The 25,995-nt window shown below is 49.3% G+C and overlaps 1 long non-coding RNA gene and 1 pseudogene across 2 annotated transcripts; one reads left to right on the top strand and one right to left on the bottom strand.

Annotated features, from left to right (window-relative positions):
• Window positions 1-632: 632 nt before the first annotated feature.
• LOC137778855 (uncharacterized) lies at window positions 633-25,536 on the bottom strand. Of its 2 annotated transcripts, none has more exons than XR_011077023.1 (3): window positions 25,367-25,536; window positions 7,282-8,032; window positions 633-3,132 (listed from the first exon to the last, which is right to left on the bottom strand). It is a non-coding gene; the product is annotated as an uncharacterized lncRNA (long non-coding RNA). The 2 variants fall into 2 exon arrangements; XR_011077024.1 differs by lacking the exon at window positions 25,367-25,536 and having other exon boundaries at window positions 7,282-7,465; window positions 7,905-8,462.
• On the top strand, window positions 13,707-13,926 carry LOC137778853 (cytochrome c oxidase subunit 7C, mitochondrial pseudogene; annotated as a pseudogene).
• Window positions 25,537-25,995: the final 459 nt, after the last annotated feature.

The following is a 25,995-nucleotide window of genomic DNA, read 5'->3' as shown; positions in this document are numbered from 1 at the left end:
TGGAGGAGGGGGCACGAGTGTACGTAGGAGTGTATATAGGTGAACCATGTGGGAGGCGGCTCTAAGAGGCCGAGGTTTTGAGAAATGAGGACAGCTTGGGTAGGGGTGGAGAGGTGAACGGGGAAAGGAGTAAACTGCTTGCTTCCAGGGCTGCCGAGCAGGTCGATGGACAGGACTTAGTGAGGCTTGGGTGAGGCTGGGAGGGGTCAGGGATGACACCTGGTTTCCGGTTAGCCTCACCAGACTGAAGGAGGTGCAATCCCTGAGGTGGGGGGCCCTGGGGGAAATCAGACTTGAGGGGAGGCTCTTAAATTCAGCTTTGGACAAGTTGAATTTGATAAGCCACCAAGACATCCATTAGACCGGGTTTGAATCCCTGAGCACATACTGGCCGTATTGTCTGCACCAGGCTCCCTCACTCCTCTGAGCCTTGGTTTTCCTATCTGCAAAACAGAATACCACACCAGGTGATTATAAGGACCCTCTGTGGGAATACATGCAAATTGCCCAACCCAGAGCCAGGCACCATGAGGAGCAAAGTATGTGTCAGTATTATTCACTCTGTCAGTTAGAAGCAACAGACACACAAGGCAAATTGGCTTAAACAGACAAATAATTTATTGTTCCTTTAACTAAAATCCAAGAAATAGATCTGAGATCCCCAGAGCTGCATGCAGAACTCAAGCATTGTCACAGGGGCTCCTTATCTCCCTCAGGCACCTTCCACGTGTGTTCACAGTGGTCACAAGCTCAGCAAATCCAGTGGCAAGAGCAGGGGCTCTTTTCCTATAGTTCTGGCAAAACAAAAAGGCACAAGGACGATTCTGATCGGCCCACTTTGGTTATGTGCCCATCCTAGAGCCAATCACTGTGGCCAGGCTTGGGTCACATGATTTCCCCTGTGGCACGGCTCCCCTGTCGGTGAAAGATAAAGCTGTGCAAGGAAAACCAGCAGACGTCCATCATGTTCTCTGTCTGTCCGGTGGGAGTTTCAGGATGGGAGGAGATGTGTGTGTAAAGTTTCTAGCACAATAGCCAAGACATGGCGGCAACTTAAATGTCCACTGACAGATGAATGGAGAAAGAAAGTGTGGTACATGCAATGGCATATTCAGCCTTAAAAAGAAGGAAATTCTGAACTATGTGAACACATGGATGGACCTTGAAGACATTAGGTTAAGTGAAATAAGCCAGACACAGGACAAACACTCCATGATACCACTTATATGAGAAACCTAAAATAGTCAAACTCAGAGAACCAGAGAATAGAATGGGGATTTCCAGGGGGTGGGAGGAGGGGGAAATAGGGAGATATTGGTCAAGGGGTACAAAGCTTCAGGTCTGCAAGATGACTAAGTTCTGGAGATCTAATGTACAGCACGATAATGATAGTTAACAACACTGTATTGTACACTTAAAATTTCACCAAGAGGGTAGATCTTATGTTAAATGTTCCCATCACAAGAAAAAAGAATAGTAAAGAAGGTGGGAGGAAATTTTTGAACGTGATGGATATATTTATGGCATAGATTGTGATGGTAGTTTCACAGGTATATACTTATTTTTTATTTTTATTTTTAATTGAACTCTAGTTGATTGACAATGTTGTGTTCATTGCTGCTGTACAGCAAAGTGATTCAGTTATACATATGTATACATTCTTTTTTAAATATTCTTTTCCATTATGGTTTATCACAGGATATTGAATATAGTCCCCTGTGCTATACACTAGGACCCTGTTGTTTATCCATTCTACATGTAGTAGTTTGCATCTGCTAATCCCAAACTCCCAATCCTTCCCTCCCACACCCCTCTCTCCCTTGGCAACCACAAGTCTGTTCTCTGTGTCTCACGGGTGTATACTTATCTCCAAACTCAACAAGTTGTATACATTAAATATAGATAGCTTTTTGTATGTCAATCATACCTCAATAAAGTGGTTTAAAAAATAAAAATAAAGTTTCTGGTGCAAAATAGGAGCTCAGTTCACGGTGGCTGCTTGCATCAGGATTCTGGAGGTGAAACACCAGAATGGCCCTCCACGGTGCCCTTACCGTCTACATGTTTTAAAGTCCTTTACAAATGCAGCCTCTCTGCAACAACCCCACATCCAATGGCACCTACTTTTCCTCAACCCCCTTCAGCCTTTCACCAAGCTTAAGAGATGGCACGGGAGAGGTCAGTCAGGGGAGGATTGAGGCATGTCCCAGCCCATGGCAGGGCACCATGCTGTCATCTTTGGTCAACCATGGACAGGCCATGGGCATTTCTGTCGCTGACCCCAACCTGGAGACCCAGGGACTCCCTGTTCCTCCAGGACCAGTGGGAAATTCCAGGACCTCTGGCATCCCCCCAAAAGCCTGCACTCCAGAGAGAGGCAGACAAGATCAAGAGAACGGGTTTTGCACAGTTAGACAAAGACTTTGATGGTTCATAACATCAGGCAGAAAATTCCAATACCCCAGGGCAAGCTACAATGTGGATGTTCCTTTCAGCAACCTGCTTCTGATTGGAACTGCCCGGAGCCTCCTTGCCAATCAGCATGGGCGCTGAAAAATTGGAATTTTATAGCTTAGCAACGAGAAATCTGGAGGAACTCTGGAATTAATTTAAGGACACGGGGAGGAAAAAAAAAAAAAAAAACGAAGAAGGAAATTAGTAGCCAAATAATCAGACTGCCTGATTTTATTTACCTTTGTGGCCAAGGCAAGTCATGAACATTTTTGGCATTAATTACAAGCAGAGAGGGAACCAGCCAGCCATCTTGTCTCAAACTCTGAGATAATGTTTTGTTTTTGTTTTGCTTTCCTGCACTGGTGCTGGGGTGGGGATGTGAACAGAGCCAAGAAAGAACAGACAAAACAGGTACAATAATTAAAGAAAAACCACACCCAGTCTTGTCTGCTATAGCTCCCTCCAGGAGCCTCTTGGCCAGTCTTTCTCTGGAATCATCTTCTATCATGTGACATCATGGATACCAGCCTGTCTGAAATGGGAACTGAAGGTCACGGCAGCTATAGAGGGTTTCTGCAATTTCAGATGGAGGCCCAGTCAGAGGTGATGATAGCGTTGGTTGGTCCATTCGATCCCTGTTTATTGAGCGTCATTCATGGGTCACCGTTGAGTCACGGGCTGTAAAACAGAAGTGAGTATCACAGACTGGTCCCTGCCCCCGTGGGTGGAGAGTCTAGCTGGGGCGGGGGGGGGGGGGCCTAGATATTAATAATCAGTTAATTATATAAGGCATGAAACCCCAGTACTTCTGTGGGGACTTGGTGCTGGTTCTCATGTCCTAGAAAACATCCATTTAGATGCCTCGCTGTGAGACAGCGTGATCAACTCATCCCAGTTGGCCCAGGACTTTCCTGATTTAAGCACCTAAAGTTCCCAGTCCTGGGAAACCCCAGGATGACTGGTCACCCCACCCTGGGATAGGATGAACTGGGGAAATAAGCCTCCCTTACCATGTGGGGCTTCCCTGTACCTTCTCCCCAAGCAGCCTGGACACAGGTTAAGCAGCCAATTCAGCTTGTGGCTTGGAACAAGTTACTTGGCCTCTCTGGGCCACTGCTTCCTCACTTGCAAAATGGGGTTTGACCTGGAGAGCTTTTGGCCTCCTGGTAGTTCTGGTTTCCCAGCCCTGCTGCTGCATTTCAGAGCTTAATCAATGCGGAGGGCCGAGCAAAGAAGACAGGGCCATGCACCCACAGTGCAGCCGTGGGCAAGTTATCTCACCTCTAATGCCTAGTTTCCTCCTCCATGAAATCGTAGTGATAATAGTACTTACTTCATGGAAATATGAGCACTCAGTTAAGTGAAAATATTCTATAGGTCTGGCATAGCGGATAGTCAGTAGTTGGAAAGTGTGGATATCCTGGTTAATGAAAAGTATGATTTAGAGTTATGATATTTTCGTAAGTAGTGACTGCCAGTTTTCAAAAAAATTTTTTTTAAACATGTACTTTATCACAGTACATACTCTTAAGATTGCCTTTTACCTCCGGGTGTCTAGTTCCATAAGGTGGAGACTAGGTCCTTTTTGCCACTGTTCCCCCCATAATAAAGACTTGTTGAGTTCGTTGAGGTCACATCATGCCTATTTTACAGGTGAGAAAATTGAGACTCAGGGAGGTTAAAGGTCCTGCCATTAAGTGGAGAAATCAAAAATTGAACTTGGATCTGATTCAGGGTCCTGTCTCTCCACAAATTGGTCTCTACTTCCTCAGGGGGTGCATAGGGAGAGCACAAGTGATGGCAAAGGGGTGCAAGGAGGCAGATCTGGTGCGGGTGGGTGGGACTGTGAAGATCTGACTAGGAATTCTCCAAAGGGAGCAGCTATGGTGGGCCGAGCACAACACCAGCAGCCTGGCCGTATCCTCATGTGGACAGGAACCTTTTGGATGCTGCTTTTTCACCTCAGTGGTTGCCATGGAGACAGGAGAGGGTGTGCACACATGCATGCGCTGAGATGTATCTCAAACCTGCTACCCAGGCTTGCCCAGAGATGCCAGCAGTGGTGGGCAGGTCAAACCAATACACAAGTACACACAAGAGTAGAGTACATGGTACCATAAACCCCAGCTATCCATCACCCAGCTTCAATAATCACCAACTCTCAGCCACCCTTGTTCCATCTATACCCCCTTCCCCTCCTCCCTCATCCCAGATACTCAGATACTAAGCAAATTCCAGACATCAACCATTTCTTCTGAAAATATTTTCGTTTATGACTCCAAAAAAAAAAAAAGGATTTTTTTTTTTTTACCACCATCACACCTACTAAAACTAACAGTAATGCTTTAATATCAGCAAATATCCAGTGTTCAGAATTTTCTGGTTGTCTCATAACTGTTTTCTTTACAGTTAAAATCAGGATTCATATAAGGTTCATACATTGTGACTGGTTGATACGCCTCTTACGCCTTTCTTAATCTGCGGGTTCTCCCTCCCTCCCTGTTTCTTCTCTTGCAATTTATTTGTTGGGGAAACCGGGTTGGTTATTCTGTAGAGTGTTCCGGTCTGGATTTTGCTTATTGCATCCCCGTGCTGGTGTTATACGTGTTCCTCTCCCCACTCTGTTTCTTGTAAATCAGTAGTTAGATCTAGAAGTTCACTTAGATTCATGTTTGGTTTTTTGTGTTTGACTACTTCCTAGTGGCTGTTTTGTATTTCTATTTGAAGGCACATAACGTGTGGTTGTCCCTCTTCATGATGTTAGTAGCCATTGATGATCACTGTCTAGATCAAGTAGAGGTTGAAAATGGTGGCTTACTAATTCTATCCTTCTGTCTTTGTTTGTCAGCTGGAATATGTCTATAAAGAAACTTCCCCTGATCAGCCATTTGGTTACTGTAAAGTATGGTTCATACCAGAAAGGATAAATGCTTGACTCTTTCCCCTGTATTTGACAGTTTTCAAAATAAGAAGTTCATCCCAGGGAGTTCCCTGGTGGCCTAGTGGTTAGGATTCCGGGCTTTCATTGCCATGGCCCGGGTTCAATCCCTGGTCTGGGAACTGAGATCCTTCAAGCCATGCAGTGTGGCCAAAAGGAAAGAAAAAAAAAAAGTTGGTCCCAACATCCTCCAAAGATGACAAATGAGTTTATGTTTTTCTGTTTTTCTAAGTATCATTGTGAACTTACAGATTTGGACATACATAACACATTTCCATCCATTGCAGTTATTATTCTTATGGATGCTCAAAATGTCCCATCTTTGGCCAGTGGGAGCCTCTTCATGTTGTCTTCCTGCCTCCTTTTTGATATGTCCCCATAATAGCTTCTGAGCTACTTGGATGATAAGGTGTTCCAGGCTCATTTTGCATATTTCCTGCCCCGGACCTCGAATCAGCCCTATCTCCACAGAACCTGCAGAGAGCACTTCTAGTTGGAAGTGGTGTTTAGAGACCACAACGTGGGTGCTGGGAGTGCTCACTGTTAGTGAATTGCCCATTATTTCTAACCTTTCCAGTGGACAGGGGTAGGAAACACGTGCTTTATTTTGTAAGGCAAAATACTGATGCTTCCCATTCAAACTGGGGACTCCAGGTTTTTCACTTCATCTCTGTGATCTTACATCCGCATCTCCTTTCTTCCACGACAGTGTGACAAAGCCTGTTTCTAAAAGCAGAGCTCCCCATTGCGTCTCCCACCAAGCAGGAAGCATATGAGAAAGCACTTAAGTCTTTCCCTCAGAAGGGAACCTGAGGTCTCTGATGAGGAGGCTTAGAAGTGGCTGTGAGAGAAGCCCATGTCAGGATCCACAAGGGACCACATTCTCATGGCAGACGAACCAGCTCCTTCCACCATCCTGTGTGTGGATCCTCTCATCTAACTGCTCTTAATCCTGGCTGCACACTTGAGTCACATGGGGAATTATAAAAACCCCTCTCAATCACAATTAAGTCAGAATCTCTGGGCCTGGGACCCTAACATCACTATTGTTTTTTAAGGCAGTCCAGGTAATTTTAATGTGCAGCCAGGGTTTAGAATCACTACTCTAGACCTTGCTTCTCAGCCAAAGGAAGAGAAGGAAATGAGGGGTATGGCAGATGCTGCCTTCAAAGCCCATTAGCTTGGGATTGAAATCTAGCTCTGTCACTTTCTACCTGTGAAATATCTGGAATGGCACCGAGCAGCAGAACCTTCTGCAGTCATCAAAATGGTCTATATCTGCACCGTCCAATGTGCTAGCCACTAGCCCCATATGGTTATTAGTGCAACCTAGGAAGTGAATTTTTAGATTTTAAAAATTTTAACTAACTTACACAGAAATAGCCACAAATGGCTAGTAGCTACCATCTTGGACAGCGCCACTCTGCAGAATTACTTAACATCTAGGAGCCTCATCTCTGTAAAATAAGGACAAATAAGAGTGACTTCCTTGGGCTGTTGTCAGGATTAGAGATAATGTATATTAAGTGCCTGGTGCACATAAGACATTCAATAAAATGCTGCTTATTTTCCTTATTAACATCAGCCTGTCACTCCTTAAAGAAAAAAACCAAAAAGCTTGCCTGGAAAATGAGTGCTCAAAGGCACCCCACCACAGAGACTAAAAATTCTGAGCTGTTCCAGAGAAACTCTCAGAAAATACTCCTTAATTGTAGAAGTTCAATTACAGCAGGAGGTTATCAGTTGCAAGGGCTGTATTTCATTACAGATCTAGCCACAGCTCAATAAATTAAGCAATCACTCAAAATAACATGTTGCTTTAATCCCCTCTTGGAACAAATTCAAGTTGCTTGGTTTTATATTAGCACAGCTCTTGAAAGGCAACTCACATTGGCCTCATTTCTGTTTTCTCAATTCATCAGCCCCTCTCTGGATAAGTCTTTGCGTCTGCTGACTAGCAGGATGGAGGATTCCAAGCCGAGCAGACCTCCTTTTATCAAAACCGGAGTGTTTGCCATCCTCTGGCCTCGACACGTTCCATGTTTCATTCGCTGAAATTACTGGCAAGTTTATCTGCAGCAAAGACAGAAAGAGACCAAGAGGCAAGAGCCCAGTTCTGAAACACCTCTCAGCAGCCCAGTTCGGATGTGCAAAGCAAACGGTGGCGACTTTTCCACCCTCATCTTCTCTCTAGTGGTTTATCCTCTCACAGTAGAATTTCATTTCCCCTAGAAGCTTGGCACTGGAGGTGTCAGCCCGGGAACATATTTGTTTGTGTAAATTAAAAGGAGAATATGTTTTGACCATATTTAAGTTCTGACCTCACTAAAGAAATAAATACTGAGTTGCACAATGCATCCGCTGCAGGGTTCTGGCCCACCTCCCCAAACTCTGCCTTTGTTTATAAAACCCAGACGAGAACTGTGAATGGCTTAGCACCTCCGAAAGCCACAGGGACAACCTTGGAGGCCGTGTCCACCCTCGCCCAGGTCCACATGGAAAGTCCACTTACCCGAGTTTGAGATTTGCTTCCTCCTGCCATGCTGCATCCTTGCCAAGGTGGGCGACAGACACCCTCACTGGTGCATTGTTGATGGGCGTGTGAATGATGCCACCTTGGTGAAGGGCACTGGGCAATAGCTGTAGAAATTTAAAAATGCACATATCCTCTGACCTAGAAATTCCACTTCTAGGAATGTATCTGATGAGGATACTGGGACACATGCCAGAGAGTATATATGTTACAACGGCAAAATCCTGGAGTTAACTGAAATGCTGGCCAGTGGGGGACAGGTTAAGTATGGTGCATTGCTAGAAGTCATTAGAAAGATTGTGGTGGGTCAGAGGGCTGTCATGTCTTCAGGATATATTATAACGCCCACCCCCTCCAATTTTCTTAATGTTAGGAGCCAAAAAAGTATATGCTCTCGAATATGGTTAGAAAATTTATGAAGATTATGCAGACTGCATACAGTGGTTACATTTAAAAAGTGAAACTGGGGGCTTCCCTGGTGGCGCAGTGGTTGAGAATCTGCCTGCCAATGCAGGGGACACGGGTTCGAGCCCTGGTCTGGGAAGATCCCACATGCCGCGGAGCAACTAGGCCCGTGAGCCACAACTACTGAGCCTGCGCGTCTGGAGCCTGTGCTCCGCAACAATAGAGGCCGCGACAGTGAGAGGCCCGCACAACGCAACGAAGAGTGGCCCCCGCTCGCCGCAACTAGAGAAAACCCTCGCACAGAAACGAAGATCCAACACAGCTATAAATATAATAAATAAATAAATTAATTAATTAAAAAGTGAAACTGGAGTTAGAGAAAAAATGCAAAGGGGCTCCTTTATTTCCCCTATTTTCTCTGACCAGGGCAATGTAATACAACAATAATACTCTTTTTCATTACATATCTGTCAGGCCAGTGGAGTGGTTGTGGGAATCTTTGCTTTTCTGGTCTTTATGCCAATCATACAGTGGACTGAATGGTGACCCCCAGAGAGAGAAAAGCTATGTCCACTTCTCTCCCAGAACCTTCACAGGTTACCTTATATGGAAAAAGATGTGATTAAGTTAAGGGTCTTGAGAGGTGGAGTTTACCCTGGATTATTCGGATGGGCACTAAATGCAGTTACATGCATCCTTGTATGAGAGAAGCAGAGACAGACAGAGAGAAGAACGTAGGAAGATGAAAGCAGAGATTAGAGTGATGCAACCACAAGTCAAGGAACACTGGAGCCACCAGAAGCTGGAAGAGGCAAGGCATGGATTTTCCTCTGGAGCACCTGGGGGGAGTGTAGCCCTGCCAAAGTTTGGACTTCTAGCCTCCAGAACTTTGAAATAATAGATTTCTATTGTTTTAAGCCACTCGGTTTGTAGTAATTTGTTATGGCTGCCCTAGGAACCTAATACATCACCTGACACCTGTAAAACACATGAAGTGCATAGGGAGAAACAAATTTGGCAAGACTGGTTTTTGGTTCATTCATTCCACAGATATTTATTGAGCATCCACTAGGTGCTGAGGATACAGCAGGGAACAAATCAAAGATGGCTGCCCACCTGGAGCTGACATTTCAGTGAGAGAGAGAGGGGGAGAGAGAGAGGAGATAAAATAAATAGAACATGGAGAAAGACTGATGGTGGTGGAAGGGAACAAGAAAGAGAACAAGAAAGCATGGAAGAGGGGCAGGGGTCAAGAAGGGGACTGGGAGAATGCAGTTCCCAGGTGACATTGAAGTAGAGGCCTGAAGGGGTTGGGACCACGAGCTGTGTGTCCACCTGAGGGAAGAGTATCTGGCGGAGGAAACAAGTATAGAACTTGACCCTCTGAGTGATCCATCTGTTGACCAGACTCAGTAGGAAGGAGTGACCCTTTCTCCCTTCCTCCTCCTTTCCCTCCCTCCCTCCCGCATTTGCTGCCCACCTGCTGTGTGCCAGCTGCTGGGGGTGCAAAGATGAGTGAGACGCGGGTCCCCAAGCTCAAGGTCATGGGGGGTAACAGTCATAAGTAAATCATTGCAAATATAATGTGGTGGGCATAGGAGCAGAGGCCAGGGCAAGCTGCAGGCTCCATCCTTGGTGGAGAGCAGGGTGGGGAGGGGAGGTGGGTGTATGTTGGGAATGAGGTCGGGGAGAAGCAAGCAAGCAGGAAGAGGGCAGGACTTGAAGTCCAAGAATAAGTGTTTAGCTCTGATTCAGTGGTAAATTAATTGGAGCGGGGGAGCATGGAGATGTGTCTGGGGAATCTCTCATTCCCAAGTACAGCAGGCAAACCTAGGGGAGAATGAGCTCTGAGGATAACCTACCCCTTTTAGATTCACACAATCCATGAAGAGGGAAAAACAGTTCCCAAGTCCTGAATTGGGATGCTTTGGACCATACAGAAACCAGAGTTGATATGACTGAGGAAGATGGGAGATTCATTACTCAGGTAGCTATGATGAAGAACAAAAGAGGCTGAGTTGCTCTTGGATCCAGGGACAGAACGCAGCGCCAGTCTCTCTCTCCGCCCCATACCCCCATCCCAATCCTCATTTCTCCCTTTCTCCATACTGGCCTCAGTCTTTGTGGTCACAGATAGCTCTGGATGCTGGAGACGGGGTGGGAAATGCAGCCTTCTCACCAGCTCTAGTCAGGGTAATCCTGGATTGGCCCTGCTTGGGTCACATGACCACACCTGGACCAATCACTGCAGCCCAGCTCAGAAGTAGGCTGCTGTGATTGGTCGTATTTGAGTCACGTGTCTGTGCCTGGACCAATTACTATAGCTGAGGCTTGGGTGCTGTAAGCGGCCATCTTTGGCCATATTCCCACTGGGCATTGTGTCTGTTAACAGAAGTGGGGGGAGGAAATGCTGGCAGGTAAAAAAACAAAAATAAAACCCTGAGCCATCTACCTCCTCCGGAGCCTTCTCCTGGTTGTGCTGCTTCCACATTCACTCTGCTGAGAATTGCCAAAATCCTGAGTTGGGCTTTGCTTTAAGATCCACTGTCTATAAACCCCAAAGCTGCCGGCCGAATTTACTCAGACCTGTTGTGGGCTTTTTTGCCGTTGTTGTTATATTATTTTAATCCAATGTAAAATGTTTTCTTCCTCTTTGGTTTATGATTGCCTCTCCTGCCCCTAAGGGTAGGAACTGTGTCTGTCTTGTTGACTACTATATTGCTCATGCCCGGTATTCAGTCTCTTATGTATAAGTCCTCAAATAATTGGACGAATGAATGAATGTTCACTCATTCATTGAACATGCCACAGAGAACAGGAGGCGCTGCAAGGTCCTTATCTGCTCTCTTCAGTGAGTCCCTCTCTTCCACTCTCTCCCTCCTTCTCAGTCGTGTTGCGTTCCCCTTCGTGACAAGGTTCCGTTAGTGTAAGTGCATCCTTGCAGTGTCATCCCAACACAAACTGCAGGCTCTGAATCTCTAGGTGAATTCTTGGGTTGAAAGTCTAGATAAGCACGAGAAATAAGTTTCATTTGCTTGGTGGAGGCTATCCTTTGAGAAGGATAATGGAGCTCTGTCTGAGCTGGGAGGGATTGGGTGCCATGATGGTTGCCAGTGTCTGCCATGGCCACCTGCCTCTAATGGGCATCCCTGGTCCTGCTGCTGCTCTGGATTGTTTGCTCACCAGCAGACCTCTGTCCTGCAGCCCTGTCATTTGCCGTGATATCACGGTACACTCAAAGAGTCCAGGACAAAATGGTGTGGCCAAATAAAACAACCGCAGGTTCTTAGGGAAGAAGGCTTAAGACAAATGGCTATTTTTAAAAAGTACTTATAACCCACATGTCAGCTGGGGTCATCTTATTTTTGGAGATTCCAATGGAACGGACTTAAACGCTGTCCCACATGCCATGAGAGACCCAACTCTCCAGAGATTGGGGGTGAGGGATGCTTGTGTCTCTCCTAGGCACCCAAAGCTCGAAATTCCTGCAGCCAATGAATCAGTTCTCAGTTCTGCTTGGGCGCCCTTTTGCTGGCCTCATGGGCACATGACTTGTGCTGTTGTACAGGGTCTACGTTAAGTTTGACGTTCTACTGTTGTTATCTTGAACTTCTTAGTAATTTCTGAACAAAGGGCTCCACATTTTCATTTTGCAAATCCTGTAGCTAGACTTGCTTCACTCAGGAGCGTTCCTTTCCCACCCCACGCTGGCTCACTCTAGACTATGCCCCAATTCCTCCACTGTCCCCAAATTCCATCCACACAAGGATATGGGTATAGGAGACTTGGCCTGAAGGTTTGGGATGAAAGGAAATGTTGACCTCTCAGCCAAGTTAATGGCATAAAGTGCAACGTATGAACTGGCTTCAAACTACTCAGTGGGAAACAACGGTGGAGGAGGGAAGGCAGGTGAAACAAGACTGGCAAAAGGTTGATTGTTGTTGAACCTGGATGATGGGTACAGGGTGCTTTCTCATTTTCAGTATGGTAGGAAACTTCTATAATACAAAATTGAAAAAGGCACTATATGATGTGCCTCCGGCAGGTCCTCAAAATGTTAAAATGGAGTTGCCATATGACCCAGCAATTCTACTCTAGATATATTACTCCAAAGAAATGAAAACATACGTCCACACAAAAACACATGAATATTCATAGCTGAATTATGCATAACTGCCAAATGTCTATCAACTGACAACTGGATAAATAAAATATGGATGTTATTTGTCATAAAAAGGAATGAAGTTCTGATATGGGCTACAGCATGGATGAAACTTTTTAAAAAATTTTTTAAAAATTTATTTATTTTTGGCTGCGTTGGGTCTTTGTTGCTGAGCGCGGGCTTTCTCTAATTGTGGCGAGCGGGGGCTACTCTTCCTTGCGGTGCCTTCTCTTGTTGCGGAGCACAGGCTCTAGGCGCGTGAGTTTCAGTAGTTGTGATGCGTGGGCTCAGTAGTTGTGGCACGCTGGCTCGAGAGTGCAAGCTCAGTAGCTGTGGTGACAGGCTTAGTTGCTCCGCGGCACGTGGGATCTTCCCGGACCAGGGCTCGAACCCATGTCCCCTGCATTGTCAGGCAGATTCTTAACCACTGTGCCCAGGGAAGCCCAGCATGGATGAAGCTTGAGGACACAAATGCTGAGTGAAAGAAGCCAGTAACAAAGGATCACATACTGTATGATTCCATTGGTAGGAAATATGCACAACAGGCAAATCTACAGAGACAGAAAGTAGATTAGTGATTGTTTAGGGGTGGGGACTGGGGGAGGGACTGGAAGATTGGGGTGGGGGGGTGACTGTTAAAGGGTATGGGGGTTTCTTTCTGAGGGGATAGAAATGTTTTAAAATTGATTGTGATGATGGTCGCACAACTCTGTGAATATACTCAAAGCCATTGAGTTGTGCACTTGAAATGGGTGAATTACATGGTAAATGAATTATATCTCAATAAAACTGTTGGGGGAAAAAGTCATGTCCTCCCTCCGACCCCCTTCTCCTGCCAGGAATCCTTAGGCTCCAGCCTCCTGCCTTTGGGAAATCTCTCTCTCCTCCACCCTCTCTCTGCACATGTGTGCGTGTGCGCACACACACACACACACACACACACACTTTCCATCTCCCCTTCTCGTTACCTTCTTCTGCCTTAAGACATTTTTCACTCTATTGCCATTCCCACCAACTACAGAGAAGTTCCTTCCACAGCCAAAGTGCCCCATAGAGGTATTTTCCTAAACACTTTGCTCTTTAAAAGTTACTCACTTCCCTTTTGGTCCTTGCACGCAGGGGAACAAGGTCGTGAGGAAAGGAGCACGAGGTGTGCTGCCTCTACTTCTTCCGCCTTCGGTTTCTGCGCCTTTCACGGGGTTTCCAACAGCGCTATGTTGGGACAAAGCATCCAGAGGTTCACAACCTCTGTGGTCTGTAGGAGCCACTGTGAGGAGGGTCCAGGGAAGAATTTACCATTTTCAGTGGAAAACAAGTGGTGGTTACTAGCTATGATGACTTTGTACTTTGGGTCTGGATTTGCTGCACCTTTCTATATAGTAAGACACCAACGGCTTAAAAAATAATCCATGAGACAGATACGAAGAGGAGCATTTTAAGTGTGCAGTCTCTTTGAAAAAAGGATCAAACTCTTGAACTCAGCATCCTAGATATGTTTGTAAATAAACTTATGGCATAAAAAAGTTACTCACTTGACAGCTACTAAAATTACGATTTTAAAGTCCCCGTGGTGATCTATCATGGCAGTCACTAACAAGTCCTAATAGTTGTAAATTCCAAGAGCTTCATAATCCCAAGGAAAGCGGGGCCAACTCAACTTCTCCCAAGCCCCACTGGTCTCTGTTCTGAAACGTAACTCAGTCACCTCACAGGTGGGGAGAGAGGGTGAGGAAGATGGTTGCCAGGGCCAGGTTCTTGCAGGTTTTGGGGTCTGGAACAGGGTGGGCAAACTACAGCCTGTGGGCCAAAATCAGCCCACTTCCTGATTTTGTAAATAAAGTTTTATTGGAACACACAGCCACATCCATTCATTTACTTAATGTCTCTGGTTGGCTTCTTGTTACAACAGCAGAGTGGAGTAGCTGTGACAGGGACTGTATGGTCTGCAAAGTCTAAAAATATTTAGTATCTGGCCCTTTCCAGAAAAGGTTTGCTGACCCCTGACATGGAAGATCCAGGCTTGAACTCCAGCTCATCACATGCTGGGTGTGTGACCTTGGACAAGTCAGTTCCTCTCTTTAAGCTTGTTTCCTCATCAGAAAACCAGAGGCAGTAACAGTGCCTCCCTTATATGTTGCTTGTGCAATGAAAATGACTTCATACCTGTAAAGTGCTTACTTCGTATAAAACACTCAATATATGTTGGTGGTTACGATGTTATTTAGAAAATGAGGGCAGTAACTCCTACTTCGTATCGTAGTTATGTGAAGCGATGGAGATCAAGCCTGTGAAAACAGTTGGCCAAAAACACATTTATTATTGTTATAAATATGTTAAAGGCTTTTGAGAGGATTCTTTGCTTCTTAGTAAACCTAAGTAACTTTTTTGGGGGAGCAAATTTGGAACTGTGAGAGTGTAGAAAAACTCTAATTTCAGAGGAAAAGAGGACCCTTAACCCCCAAATCCAAACTCTCTCATTTAGCAGTCCAGGAAACTGTACCCCCTGATCCTCAGCTGGGACTTGAACCTGCCCAGAACTCAAGTACTCTTTTGGCTGAGCTCGGCATCTTCCCCAATAACAGGTGCTCAGGAATCCAGGCCTGCATGTCTTTAAACACTTGTGTTGCCTCTGAGGTCCCCACCAGAACCTGTTTAAACAGGAATCTGCTACGAGGTATTGGCATGCAGGTTTGCGGCCTGGGTTTGCAGCCAGGGGAGGGAAGAGACCTTTGTCTCCACACCCTTCAGGGGATTGTCCAGAAGCCAGCTGAGGATAGCCACCATTGATGACCTGCTTTCCTGGACGGTGTTATTTAAATCGGGTTTAGTTCGGGAGATACAGCAGCCTCCCATTCATTTGCTTTGTTTCACAGTGATTAACTGAGCAGCTAATACATGCCAGGCCCTAGGGATACAGCAATGAATGATTCACCCCCTGCCCTTGGCAACTGCCCCCCTTCCTTCTGATGGGGGCAACTGACAATCAAATAGGCATCTGGGCAATTTGGCCCCATAATAAGTCCTGTATTCTCCCCAGGATTTCAGTCCCACACTAAATACTGTACCAATGAATTGGAAAACCATTCTGGGCCAGCTGTATGATAGATGGATGGTAGGAGTTAAGAGTGCCAGCTTTGGAGTAAGTCAGATCTGGGCAGGACTGGCTCTGTAATTTGCTAAATGAAAACGTGGGCACCTTGTTCGAAAATTATTCAAAACTTCAGGATGACAACAGCAGAGCACGGAACTATGCAGGGCGCACACTGTGAGGCTGGCCCTGCCCCTGGGGTCAAACTGCTTTCCAGCTGGGTACCATTGGACACATCTCTTCACCTGTCTGAGCCTCCATTTCCCCATGTGAACAAAGAGATGCTAAGGCCAATGTGAGGCCTGGTTGTGGCTAGTAAGTGAGATGAGGCAGGTACAGCGCTGAGCAGGGAGGGCAGGCTCAGCAATATCACTGCTGTTCTCAGCCTGCAGTGACGGCTGCATTTCATCCTATGAGAAGAGCGCACATTTATGATTCTTAGATAATAGCTAAGACTTAGACAGCAGATGGTTGATGCCAGACACTGTCTTAAGTTCTTTACGGATGTTCACTTCATCCTCATTACAACCCTATCATGTGGAGATGGGGAAATTGAGGCCCAAAAAGGAGAGGGAACTTGCCTGTGATCTCACACCAGTCAGTGGAAAAATCCAGATTCAAACATGGGACATCTGGTCCCTGGGTCTGTGTTCTCAACCGACTACGTGTCCCAGGAGTGGACACATCCCTGACACGCACACTTGCATACACACGCATGTACACACGTACCTTCTCTGAGATGCTACCACAAAGCGTACAGTGTGGAATTGTCCCCATAAGATGGGATTCTTTCTCTCTCTTTTTTAAAAAATTAATTAATTTGTTTATTTTTCGGCTGTGTTGGGTCTTTGTTGCGGCACGTGGGCTTTCTCTAGTTGCGGTGAGCGGGGGCTACTCTTCGTTGCGGTGCGCGGGCTTCTCTTTGCGGTGGCTTCTCTCGTTGCGGAGCACAGGCTCTAGGTGCACAGGCTTCAGTAGTTGTGGCGCATGGGCTTAGTAGTTGTGGCTCACAGGCTCAGTTGCTCCACGGCATGTGGGATCTTCCCAGGCCAGGGATTGAACCCCTGTCCCCTGCATTGGCAGGTGGATTCTTACCACTGTGCCACCAGGGAAGTCCCTTTTTCTCTCTTTACTTGCTCTTTTGTCTGTCCCCTGCGACTCAACTTGGAGCCCCATGAGGGCAGGCACGGTCTTGCTTCCTGCTGTACCTCTGGCACCTGGCACTGTGCTGAGCACACAGTAGGCCCTCAGTAGACATGTGCCAGTGAAGGCAGGTGGGAAGCAGGCATCCAGCCAGAGCGCTCTGATCCAGAATCAACAGACGCAGTTCCTAGAACCTCAAGACTGCGGCCTTAAGAACTTGTTTGGGGGCGATCTCGTGGCTAGAGGAACCATTTCATCCCCTCCTGGCTTTTCTCACTTGGGGTCCTCTCACTGTGCAAGGCAAGGGGGTGAGAGGCATTTAAGGGGTGCCCTAGGGCCCAGCCCCCATCCTGGCAGGCTGCAGGGCGAGGGCACGGGTTGTGCTCTGGCAGCTGGGCCACAGCTGTCTGCCAGCCTCTCGGTGCCTGCCCCAGCTGGCCAGCTGGGCCCTGATGCCACCCCCCACCCCATGACACAGCAGAAAGTGAAACCAGAGCCCGCCCCTGCTGGCTGGGACCCAGTGCTTGCTGTTTCCCCATCCCAGGGGGTGGGTGGGGAGCTGATGCCCAGGCCTGGCACCGGGTGGCCTGTCCAAGGAATACCCCTCCAGGCCAAGGGTGCCGCTGTGCCCCCTGCCCATCCCAGGGCCTCCGGTGCCCACTGCCTTCTGAGCCGTGCCCTGTTTGTGAACCATCATAGCTGCTCAGTTGAGTCCCATTAACCCCTGATCTTCACACTGCTCTGAGACAGGGGGTTAATTATTCTCCCCATTTCACTGAGAAAACTGAGGCTCAGAGAGGTGCCTCGGCCAGGAAGGAGGGCGCTGGGGCAGCAGGATCTTAAAATAAAAGACAAGTCAGAGCTATGGGTGGGCATAGGGGCAGAGATCCAAGGGGTCTCAGTGGTGTTGGCGAGCAGGGCAGGAGTTGGGGCGGGGGGGAGAAGACACATGACTCCCAGGTTGTCACAGGTCAAGCCCCCTGCAGATTGGAATTGGCAACCTACCCCTCCTCACACCAACTCCAAGGGTGCAGAAAATCTCTAAGACAAACAAGAATTCTTAAGAGATGGACTATGGGGAATTCCCTGGCTATCCAGTGGTTAGGACTCCGCGTCTCACTGCCGAGGGCTGGGTTCAATCCCTGGTCGGGGAACTAAGATCCCAAAAGCCATGCCACGCGGCCAAAAAGAAAAAAAAAAAAGAGGTAGACTTTGAAACTTTAGAAAGTATCATCTTGAGTTCTGTCCCATCCTCAGGCCACCCGTACTCTACTTAATATTTTTCTTTCAAGCAACTCACCCTCTTTATCTTAAATAAATTGATGTAAAAAAGAGCCCTTCTACCCCTACCCTAAACTGAAAGCCAACTGCTTGCCATAAGTAGAAATCTGCTGTACAAAGAAATACCGGTTAGAATAATTTACGTCTCTAGCCAGGTACCACTTAAAATCATGTGCATATCAGACTTGGGAAACTTCTATTCCAAAACATAGGAGGCCCAGAGAGGTTGAGTCACTTGCCTGGGGGTGACACTGCGAAAGAGTCACAGGGCTGGGGCTGCCTGATTCCATGATTCTGGAGACCTGTGCTTACTGCTAGGCTGTAGTCTCTGCTCCCGTCCGAGCTGTCTTAGCATACGAAGTGTGTATTAGTAAGTATCAGCACTAACACCTTCCATGTTTCATGCTTTGGCATCCCCACTTTCAAAGCACCTTCTGAGCTTGTCTATCACTTGAACTCATGATAACGCTCTAGGTACGGGTGAGAACCCTTTCAGAACAGAGCATGGGGTGTTGCCCCTCCCTTGCCAGAGAAGGAAACCGAGGCAGAGAGTGGGGAAGTGGTCTGACTCAGGGAGCTGGTGAGCCAATCAGGACTGTCCAGAGCCCCTGCCAAGGTGAGGATCCCAGAGGCCCTGCTGGAAGGCCCAGGCTGAATGTGAATCGCCTCGTCAAACAGGTAACACTTGTTCCTTCCCCGCTTTCCCCACCTCCCCCACCATGAACCCCCAGAGCAAACGCTGACAGCAGCCTCAGCTGCCCTGTTTCCCAAGCCTGATCTCCAACATTCGGCCCCTGGAGGGCAAAAAGCATGTTTCGGAACTGGTGTCTGCGGATGGCATCTTTTTATTTTTCATGGTGATCACCAGTTCTGAGCACGGTTGAGGGGAGCTCTACCAGGGACCGGAAGGGAAGGTTTGGGGGAACATCTTTGTCTCTTCTTTTAGTTGCTGGAGAAACTCAGCTGCCACGGCTGGCCCAGGGACCCCCGAGGAATACTGCAAGAGCAATAAGGATTTTTAGGGGCATTATGATAGCGGAATGGAAACACATCTGCCCCCAAAAGTCCCTCATTTTCCCTGCGGTAATGAACCAGCTGGGCAGGAAGTGGTGGCTCTCGGAACTCCAAGAGCCAGAACTAAAAGGGAAAAAATGTACAAAGTTAGAGCAAACTTTAAACAAGCCGACGCTTTCCTGGTGCACAGGCGGTGGCTCCACCCAGGCTCCCGAAAGGCTGATAATTGGCTAAATGTGTCTCCACACAGTGGCTTCAATATAGATGCGCCTCCTCTGTGCCCAGAAAACCAGGATCTGGAATCCCAGAGCAGGTGATGAGGATTAGTCCCTAAGGCCAGGTGACTCTCAAGGGCCAGTGCCATCTCCCCAAGACCCCGAATGATTATTCCAAACCCTCGTTAATAACCCAAGTGAATCACAGATCCTTCAATCCCTCCTTCCTCTGGAATGTGGGAAAGTTATCAACTTGGAAACCCGGATGAAAATATCTGGAAAGCAAGCAGCTGTTTCCAGGGCTGTATGAACAAGTGAAGGGCGAGAGCTTGGGTCGGGGAGCCTGGCGGTTATCACTGACGGGGCCAAAGGGGGAAAATCACAGCTAAGGTCCAGGGTGCCGACTCTCAGGTCCAGCCACTAACGACTGAGGATTAAGGAGTCAAGGGCAGGGGCTCCCCAGGGTGTGTGGCCTTCAAGGTCTCTGCAGACAAGACCCTCCCCCAAGCCAGCCAGCACCCTCCCGCCCGCCTTGAAAGGGTTAACACCTCCACCAGTGCTGACACCCGAGGAGAAGGCTGCTCAGTCAGCAAGCTGGCATATCACACTGGGCCATCGCGGAAGAGAGGGGCTGAAAACAGCCTCTGTGAGTTCTGTGAATGGAGGCGGCCTTATCGCCATCAGAGTGAAAAACGGGGCAAAAAGCCTTCCCAACACAGAACCCGCGACCTGGGCGCTCGCTGGCTCCTCGGCACCTGTCGCGTGGCCCCGAAGCTCTGGCAGGGACTCCGGGCATCTGTGGCGGTGAGCCCCCGGCCACCTCGGCCAGACCTGCGAGGGAGCGATTCTACACTTGCCATGTGACAGCCGGCAACCGGGCCTAGATCTCGCCTTTCAAGCAGCACCTAAAATATTCTCCGGGTGAACCTGAGGCTAAATATGGCCTGGCCTACGAGTGCCTGGTCTGGACCTTTTAATGCCACTCGAAGATACAATCAGGAACCCATGGGGCCTTTTGGTGGCCTGGAGTCCAGTTACTGAGGCCAAACGGGAGGCCCGTGGGCTTGGCTGACTCCGGGCTGGGTGCAGCTTCCCCCAGAGGATGCGTCCCGGTGCCAAGGCTGAGCAGGCTTCTTTCCTGCATGTTTTATTCCGGAATGCCCACACGGTTCTCTCTCTCTGCCGGCCCCCAGGGTGGCCTAGATGTAGGTCCCCTCATCCACATCCCTGGCCTTCCCTCCAGGCCCTCTGATGGCCTGCCAAAACCTTCTCCCCACTTCCAGGCTGCAGCCTTCCCCCCTGGCCCGGGTTTTCCTTGCACCCTGATTGAAAGAAGAGGGCTCAGCTCCCCAGGTGGACGGGAGGCCGCTGGCTGGAGAAGGCAGGAGAAAACACACACACACCTGCAGGGGGTAGATTGCACGGTAGCTTAGATGTGTCCCTGCTCTGTGGCTGGCCCCGTGCCACACCCCCTCGCCCCACCCCAAATGGCAGGATAGCAGCCCTGTTGCTGGAGGGCGGAGAGAGCTTCAGCCCGGGCTGCAAAATCACAGCTCTGCTCTGGAACCTGCTAGCCTGGTCTTAGCAAAGTTGGGTTCTGCCCTCACCGGAGGCCACGTGGTAACCGGGACAGTCAAGAGTCTCTGGGGAGGCTGCTCTCGGGAGCCTAACAACCCCCCCGCCCCCCCACCCCCGCTCCCTGCTTTTAGCCAAGAAATGCTGCGGGCCCCGAGGTCCCCAGGAGGAAAGACCCCACCCCCCCCCCACCCCAGCACCTGTCTGGGGCTTGTTTGGGCTCTGGTGGTGGCTCCAAGGCCACGTTCAGGCCTGGGCTGGCAGCGGTCCAGGCTGTTTTGGGCAGAGATGCCAACAGACCCGGGCACTGATCTCACGCATGATTCCAACAAGAGAGCCTGGTTTTCTGCACGTCTCTCAGAAAACTTTCACACCACACTGCACAGCTACCTTAAGGCTCCTTTCCCCGCCTGGGCCAAATCCTCCAGCAAAGGCTAAATTTGCCTCCCTCTTCCCAGTCCCTTTTGACAATGGCTATCTTGGGACACCAACATCAGTTTTCATTTTCTAGGTGTGTTTCCCTTTCATGCTAGTGGTGCAGCCTTTCCGGAGACACTGAGAAGGAGTTTGCTTTGTGGTTCCTTCAACTTGAATGTTTTATATAAGGAAGATGATGTAAAATCGGAGACTTGAAAGCTTTGTAAATATCTGCACACGCTCCCCCCCACCCCCCGTACAACGGAGGACGCTGGGAAAGCAGCCTCTGAGAACTGGGTGCTTTGGAAAGAGACCCCGAGGAGGTGTGGGGGGCTTGGGGTGACAGGGACCCCAAAGTCCCCTCCTTCCAAACTCTCTTTAACATGTACCCTTTTGCCTGAAAAGCCTGCATGGCTACTAGGCCTAAAGTCTGTGATCGTTTTATATCACGTTCGCGTCGGTGTTTTTCTTCAGCGTTTACTTTCACCTTGTTCCACATATAAGAAGCAAAAAGGACTTTACATTTTCCCAAGTTTGGGATGCTGGGCAAGAAAGAAAATGGATTATTTTGTTTGGGTATGCCCTTTCTGGCAAGTGGTTCTAAGAACCAAGTTTGCCTTCACTTTCATCAGACCCATTTCTATCCTCATGCCTGAAATAGCCGTATTTCCAATATCACAATTACAAGAGGCTGAGTTGCTCTACTATAAGGTAGCTGTAAGTTTATCTGGCAAGAATCGTCTTTCTGCTCTTAATATAAGCGGGCGGGAGGCTGGGAAGCAAGAAATAGAGGGAGTGCTCCCTTAGGGACTTTTCCAACTTTCATTGGTTTGGGTCAGAAACGCATGTTTTATTTTTAAGTAGGAGTTTCATTGCAGCCCCTCTCCTAAATATTTTACCCCCCCAGCTATTCCATATTCTTTCTGTTGAAACATTTTTTTCCCTGTGAGAGTCGGCTATGGCTTGTGTACTACTAAGACCGACATTCAAAGTTGCTTTTTTTTTTTCTTTAGAAATCCATCCACACTTCCTTGGAGGGAAAAGTAGCAACTGCTTCGTGAAATTTCACACAGAGGGGCAAAAGGAGAAAAGCCAAAATGTATTCAGCAGTTCCACAGCTGAGCTTTTTTTTTTCTTATTGGATAGGGTCGGGGGGAGGTGGGGGAGAGCAGTGGTCAGAATATGAAAAGAAGCTGTGATTCTTTGCTGAATTAGTGACCACTTCTCACTGCGAAGTACTGACTTACAATCTCTTCACCATACTACTTTGCCTGTTTTCCAGACTCAGGGGCAGGGGGAGTTTGCTAAATGTATTCATAATTACATGCACCCTTGCGGAGGGCCGAGTGTAAGCAGGGGCTGTGCTTGAATTAAAGCAGCCCCCGGTTCACATTCAGCACTAAATTCTGATTTTCCACACTTGACAATTCAGTAATTTTAACATGCTGCTTCATTGCCACGATTATAGCTCAGTATCTTGGTGCGACATTTGGTGTTCCGGTCTCGTTAATTCACGTAAAACACCCTATTTGTAGAAGTATCATTAGAGGCTAATTTGGTGAGATGTCCTTATTTAGCAAAGCAAATAGGACCTGACAGTCAGCTCTCTGGCGCTACGATGGGGGTGACGATTCAGCAATTCACAACGTGACAGTTTCCCAACACCCAGCCACGCTGGGATTGTGGACTCCTGAAAATTGTGCTGTTTCATCGTGTCCCATAACAAAGGGAAAGAACTCTGAAAAGTAAAGAACTGTTTTTTGCCAAGGCCCCGGGAACGTCATGAATGTCACCAGTGTGTCTATGTGCCATGTCTATTCAACACGAATCTTCTATCAGGGACTTGGTGTTCCAGAGTTTTTCAGGTACAGCTCACTTTTCTCTATGCCCTGCTGTGAACACTTGATTGACATCCAGGTTTGCAAATAAATAAACTTAAGGTATGTGGATGTCTATATAGGTTACAACTGGAGGGTAGGGGTGTGTGTGTGTGTGTGTAAATTAACAGAACTTAATAAGGTTAATGGGAGGGGCATATGTACCCCCGCCACCCTTGCCTTAGAGAATTCCCTGACGACAGATTATCCAGCGTTTCTTATAAAATGACTAAGATCAGCGTAGCAAAGAATTGCAAAGAAATACTGCGATTCCACGTGGGAGCAAGCAAGCAAATCTAATGTAACTGCAATTCACGATGTCAGTGATGTTTGGTTTTTGAGGGTGTCAAATGGTTTGACACGACCCATATGTCACTCATTCCCTTAAAATCCTGTTTAAAACATCTCATTAAACCACTGGGGGGGGGGGGGGGGGAAAGTACTTTTGCCTTCTCATACCTTCTTGGCCTCCCAAAGAAAGGCCCTTGAAAACAGCAGGTTCAACAGACTGAGAACACATACACAAACATATATAAGAATATCCCCCAGACGGCTTTTCAGTTTTACCAAAAGAAGCAAACCTCCCCCCTTTCCTCCGACCGACCTTCGGAGGGCAGCTAGCTCTCTGCCCCCTCCCTCCAGGGACTGCTGGGGCCTGAATCCCTCGCCGTTTATAATGACCCCAAAAGCGGGACTTTGTGGGCCAGTTGGATAAAACATAAACTCATCTCGCCCTCAAAACCCCGATTCTGGGACCACAGCCTCCAAAACCTCCTTTCTCCAGAAGGGTGTCCCCCTTCTCAGCTCACAGCACTGGGGCAGGCTGCCTTTGAGGCAGGATTTTGGAGAATCCTGGATAATTAAAGGAATCATTACTGGGTTTTCCTGCAGGAATGATGGGATGACAGTTCATCTCATCCAAAAGCCAGGGTTGCATGGTGGGGACGGAGGGCGTATTTGCCTGCCCCATGGGGGTATCTTTTCCCTCCCTTGCCCCCAGACCCATAGCTGGGCCTGACATCGTCCCAGGGAAGACGCTGAGCGTCCAAAATGGCCCTTAGGGGAGCGCAAAAGGAGTGCCTGGGGCGACTCCTGCAGTGCCCCACCCCCACCCCTTCCCAAATCCAGCTAAAGTTTAGTTATTTGTGCACTTAATTGTCTTATTAAAGTCAAATCTGCAGCTTGCCCAGACTGGAGGAAGTGATTTCCATCTTAATAGCTCAATTAGCCTCTGGGTTCTGGAAAGGCCACCCCGATACACACACCTTTTCTCCCCATTTTAAACCCCCTCCCTTTTTCACAACTTCTCCTAAAAATAAATTATAAATATGGATGTGTCCTCAGAGGATCTGAGCGGCACATTCCAACGCTCCCCACGGTGGGGCTTGGAAGCAGGAGAAACCAGAAACGCCACTCCCCCCCACCCCAGCCCCAAATCAAAAATGCCTTTTCCTTTTTTTCCTCCTAACTTTTGCCAGAGCAACTTGGTGTGGTCTTGGGCCCTGACACCCCGATCCGCACCCCGGAACCTACATTTTTTTTTTTTTTTTTTTTTTTTTTACTCCTGTCCAGCGAAAGCTACAGCCAACGTGCTATGGCCGCCTACTCCTCGGAGGGAGGGGGCAGCCAACTTTACTTCGGGGAGGTGGTAACTCTCTGGGGACTGTGCTCCCGGCTGTTCCGGACGTCCCCAGGGCCCGGCCCCCGGAGGCTGGCGCTGGCCCCCCTGCCCGTGCCAGCGCGGCCCCGGGCGCACGTGGAGTGACGACGAGGTGCGGCGGGCGCGGACGCGCGAGCAGGGCGGCCTGCTCTCCGCGCGGCACTGATATCGGGGTCACGCAGCGAGTCAGTTTCCCGAACCGGCTTTCCGGGGTGGGGGCGGGGTGGTAGGCTTTCAACCCGCCTCGTTAATTTCCAAGCCCCGGCATTAGGGAGGTGGGGGGCTGCCTCGCCCCCATCCCACCTCCACGCCTAACACGCCCCTCTCGGGATCCAGGGAGGGGTGAGGGGGGGAAGGAGCCCAGCCCCGCTGCCTCGGGGGGCGGCAGCGGCGGCGGCTTCCCTCCCAGGCAAGCGTCTAGCGCCGGGTCCCGGGAGAGCCGCACGTTTCCCCCCCGCCGCCACCTCCCTCCCGGCTCGTGTCGCCACCCACCCCCCAGGCAGCCACCCCGCACCCCCTTCTGTCCCGGGGGCCTGGGCACCCACCTGCCGCGGCCCCCTGGCCCGGGGGAGGGGTGCCGTGCAGGAAAAAGGGGGAGACTCACCGCCGCTGCCTCCTCCGGGGGTGCAGGAGGCCCCCCGGGGCTGCGCCTTCCAGGGCTCCCGGGAGGCGTGCTCGGGGTGGGGGGCGCCCCGCGGGCCCTGCAGCCTCCTCCTCGATTGGAGCCCAGCCTCAAATCCTTCACCGTGGGTGGGGGGGTACTTCCAGAAAAAAATCCCCCCCTTACCCAGATCAGATCCAAGTGATGGGCAGGGGGCGTATAAAAGCCTTTTCTGCCGAGAGCGCGGAGCCGACGGGGCTGCTCCCGGCCTCCACGGTCCGCTGCCGCCACAAAGCCGCGCCCCCGCTCCCCCCAACCCCGGCCCGGCCCCCACCCTCCCCCGCTCCCCACCCCCCCACGCCCTATGGCCGGCCCGGGGCGGGGGCTGGGCCGGCCCGGGGTTGGCCGCGCTGGGGAGGAGGCAGCGGCGGCTCAAGCGGCGGGGCGGCTCCTCCCCGGCCGGGGAGAGAGGGTGAGAGCCTGGAAGCCGAGCGCGCCCGCCTGCCCGGGGCGGGGGCTGCGGCGGGGCCAGGCGGGGCGGGGGGGGCTTCCTAGAAACCCTCGCCAAATATAGTCAGCGGATAGGGGCATTCCTAGAAATGCGGCGGCGACGTCAGCCTCGACCTATGGGG

Source organism: Eschrichtius robustus, chromosome 16, assembly GCF_028021215.1.
Source record: "Eschrichtius robustus isolate mEscRob2 chromosome 16, mEscRob2.pri, whole genome shotgun sequence".
Taxonomy (NCBI): domain Eukaryota; kingdom Metazoa; phylum Chordata; class Mammalia; order Artiodactyla; family Eschrichtiidae; genus Eschrichtius; species Eschrichtius robustus.
This window is presented reverse-complemented; position numbering and strand designations above follow the sequence as displayed.